The sequence below is a fragment of the Olea europaea genome, unplaced genomic scaffold (assembly GCF_002742605.1).
Source record: "Olea europaea var. sylvestris unplaced genomic scaffold, O_europaea_v1 scaffold1956, whole genome shotgun sequence".
Classification (NCBI taxonomy): Eukaryota; Viridiplantae; Streptophyta; class Magnoliopsida; order Lamiales; family Oleaceae; genus Olea; species Olea europaea.
In genome coordinates, this window is record NW_019237404.1 from 46,365 (window position 1) to 50,889 (window position 4,525).

Below are 4,525 nucleotides of genomic sequence, written 5' to 3' on the forward strand. Positions count from 1 at the left end.
GTTTCGTTCACTCGTCACTGTATGCCATCCATTTTCCCAGCATACATGTTGAACCTACCATTCATGGTCTCCACTTCCCTTCGTGCCGCTGTGGCTTCATTCAAAGCACCCCTTGTGTAGTCCCGGGAAGAGTAGAGGTCTCTCTGCACTTTGTCAACAGTGGTAGCCATGGTCTCGAAACTCTGCTGGAGATGTTGTATGTCCCGGCTAGTTCCAGTGGTGGCGGCGAATATCTGCCTCAAGACCTGATTTTCCATATCAACCTGGGCTGGTGGTAGAGGAATTTGAGGCATATCAAGGTCTGCATTTGCTTGACCTTCCTCATTCAATTGTTGTCGTTGTCGTGCGTTTTCTAATTTCTGTTGGTGCTTCAGTCTCGCTCGGTCTTGGGCCTCTAGTGTGGATTGCTTGATAAAGGGGCTTGGCTTTTCTGGTGCTTTCCCAGATTGGATTTGTATGCCTGCTGCTCTACATATTCCACTTATCAGACTGGGAAAAATTAGTGAGTAGTGCCTATCACCCCAAGTGCTTGTACCATGAATTTGGTTGTAGATGTACGTGGCTAGATCAATCTTGTTTCCTCTAACCAAATGGTATATGAATCCGGCCTTTGGATTTGTAAATGTTGTTCTGTGGGATATAGGCTCGATGTTATGGCACATGAATAACCATAAAATTGCTATGGATGGGGGTGAGATCTATCTGATGCCAGTCTGCTGTAGGTAGAGGCCAAGTGTTTTCACGTCCCAACAATATTTCTGCAACCTCATTCCAGTTGAAGTCTTCTGGGATAGGGACCACATTATTCCAGGATAACTGATAGTAGTCATGAATTACCTTTGGTGAAAACATAATCCATTTGCCCCTAACCCATGTTTGATGTAAGTGCTCCGATCCGGGAGTGTCGAGTTCTGTGTTGAAATTTGCATAAAACTCCTTTGCCAGATTTTCATACACCGGATGAGGTCTTTCTATCACCTTTTCCTAGCCACAGTTGTGAATCAGATATGCTATTTCAAAGTTGGGAAAATCTTCTAGCTTAACTGGCCTCTCGGGAATGATTGCCCAATCACGCACAACATTGGCGTATCAGGATGCTTTATCCGATGATAGAAATCTTCTAACACCCCCTTCGTGCTCTCTTGTTCGGGCTGTTCCAGATGAGGAGCCGACTTTCTCTTTTCCTTTCAAAATTCTTTTAGGTGGCATCCTGCAAAAGTAAATACAAAATATCAATCACTGGTATAGGAAAAACGAGTATGATTAACCTTTGAAATCAAAATCCCCCAAACTTTCTTCAACATGCACATGTACGTGTGATTATGCAATTTTTCAAAACATGAACATCAATATAACTCTAACATTGCATAAGTATGGAAAACTTAAAATTATGACTACTCAAAATTATGGCTCTAACATGCATTTTTAGAAAATTTGATCCATGACCAAGTGACTATCTTCAGCCCCGGGCATCACCGAGAAATATCGAAATTTTCTCGGGCAAGCTTTGGACATGTGAAAGTACTCAATGACATCTAGCATATATCCAAATTTCACCTTAATCGAAGGTCGTTTGCATAAGAAAATATGGGGACGAAGGTAGTGACGTGAGTTGATATGTTGAGCCATGAAGTGCTTATGTGAACTTAAATGTTGAGGTAGTGTTTTTCAAATGAAATTTCACATGATTGTTCGGCAAAAAAGCTACACAATAACGATGTAAACTATTGCATAAGTGAAAAGTTCAAGAATTCAAAACATGCGTCAATGTGGCATTTCGTCGAACATGTGGTGACAATGTGAATTACTTCCTATTTCTTCTAAAACACTATCATGAAATTTTCCCCAATTCACAACACCATACCAATACATCATTATACATTCTAACTATTCCACACATTGAATGAAAATGTGAAAACGAAGCTCGAAATTTTTGGAATTAGAAGACATACCTTAGCTTGACAACTTTTGGATTCTTGATTTGTTTCACTAAATATGTATATCCAAGCAATTGAATGATTAGTGTGCAATGGGTGTAGTGTAAGCTAGGTGTGTGATGTGCAAATGTGGAGTGTATGCAATGGAATGGGTGAAGTGGGTGTGGAGTAGAGTGTGGAGTTGTGTGTGATTGAGAGAGGGGAAGGTTGGGGAAATGAGGTTTAATCCGTGACCACAACACTATGCGACCGCATAGTGCAACACAAAGTCCCCCAAACTTTTTCGGTTTAGGTCTATGCGGTCGCATAGACCAAACCGGGTTTTTTTTTTCTTTTTCTTTCAAAACATGACTTAAAATTTAAACTCCCCCAAAATCGGTTTGTTCACTTAAAATTTTTTTTTTGACTCGCCTTGCTATATTCCGAAAAAAATTGAAAATTTTGACTTGAAAAAGGAATATGCTTATCGAAAACTTGGCACCAAAATCGATTTTTCATAATTATTGACCCGCATTCTGATAACTTACCCAAAACGAACATCTTCGCACATCGAAATGCGTGCCACACACTCAAACACCCAAACACTTCATTTAGCACCCATTCATGCATCATAAAACGTGTAGTACCTAGGCTATCATGCAAAATATGAGCGATGACCGAAACAAACTAAAATCAAACAAATTCCTAAACTAATGCAATGCAATAAAATAAATTTAAGGATACAGTGGGTTGCCTCCCACTCAACGCTAGGTTATAGTCAATAGCCCGACTTTACCGTATTGCGTCATTCTGACGATCCAAGATGGACGGTAGACTTGTCCTTTGAAAAATCACCGCCCCAATAGTGCTTCAAACGCTGTCCATTAACTTTGAATGTCCCCTTGCTGTCGTGAGTGATCTCAATTGCCCCATGTGGAAACACCTGTGTAATGGTATATGGATCAGACCATCTCGATCTCAATTTTCCTGGAAACAGTTTAAGCCTGGAGTTGTAGAGTAGCACTTTTTACCCCACCTTAAAGTCACGTCTCTGAATATGCATGTCATGCCATTTCTTAGTGCGCTCTTTGTAGATTCTTGAATTCTCGTAGGCTTCCATCCTGAGCTCATCCAACTCATTAAGTTGTAAGAGCCTTTTTTCGCCCGCAGCCTTCAAATCCAAGTTTAATTTCTTCATTGCCCAGTAGACATGGTGTTCGATCTCAAGAGGTAGGTGGCATGCTTTCCCAAAAACTAGTCGATACGGTGACATACCTATAGGGGTCTTGAATGTAGTCCTATAGGCCCACAAGGTGTCATCTAGTTTCTTAGACCAATCCTTTCTTGATGAGCTAACTGTGACTTCGAGTATTCGCTTCAATTTCCTATTAGATACTTCGACCTGTCCGCTGGTTTGGGGATGGTATGCGATGGCTACACGGTGCTTAACGCCATATTTCGCTAACAACTGCTCGAACCGACAATTGCAGAAATGTGTGCCCCCGTCACTGATTATGGCTCTCGGTGTTCCAAACCGGGTAAAAATATTTTTCTTTAAAAACTCAATCACCACTTTCCCATCATTGGTAGGCAATGCAACAGCCTCGACCCATTTCGATACATAATCCACAGCCACTAATATGTATTGATTTGAAAAAGATGGTGGAAATGGTCCCATGAAGTCGATCCCTCAGACGTCGAATAATTCCACCTCTAAGATACTATTCAAAGGTATCTCATTTCTTCTAGATATGTTACCCGTGCGCTGACATCGGGCACACCTTTTCACAAATTCAAAAGCATCTTTAAAGAGTGTAGGCCAGTAAAAACCTGATTGAAGAATCTTTGCAGCTGTTTTCGAAGCACCAAAATGCCCTGCATATATAGATGAGTGACAGTTTTCTAATATCAAAGACACCTCTTCCTCTGGTACACAGCGACGAACAATTTGATCAGCCCCCCGCCTGTAGAGAATGGGATCTTCCCAAAAATAATACTTCAATTCAGCGAAAAATTTCTTCTTCTGGTGACTTGAATAATCTGGCGGTATGATAGACTTGGCTAAATAGTTAACTATATCTGCATACCAGGGTGTTTCCATCACACCAAAAATCTGTTCGTCTGGGAAGATTTCATTTATTTCCACTGTCTCTGTCCGTTCTGTGTCCTCAAGCCGAGATAGGTGGTCCCCCACCACGTTTTCACTGCATTTCTTATCCTTAATTTCCAAATCAAACTCTTGAGTAGTAATATCCAACGAATGAGACGTGGCTTAGCATCCTTCTTTTCCATTAAGTACCTGATAGCGGCATGATCTGTGTAGACTATGACCTTTGACCCCACAAGGTATGATCGAAATTTGTCAAATGCATAGACTATAGCAAGAAGCTCTTTCTCCGTAGTGGCATAATTTAATCGAGCATCGTTCAGAGTCTTACTTGCATAGTAGATCACGTGAAATACCTTATTCCTTCGTTGACCCAACACGGCTCCCACAGCATAATCACTGGCGTCACACATTAATTCAAATGGCAGATTCCAATCCGGTGTGATAATTACAGGTGCTGAAGTCAACTTCTCTTTCAAAGTGTTAAAGGCCTGCAGACACT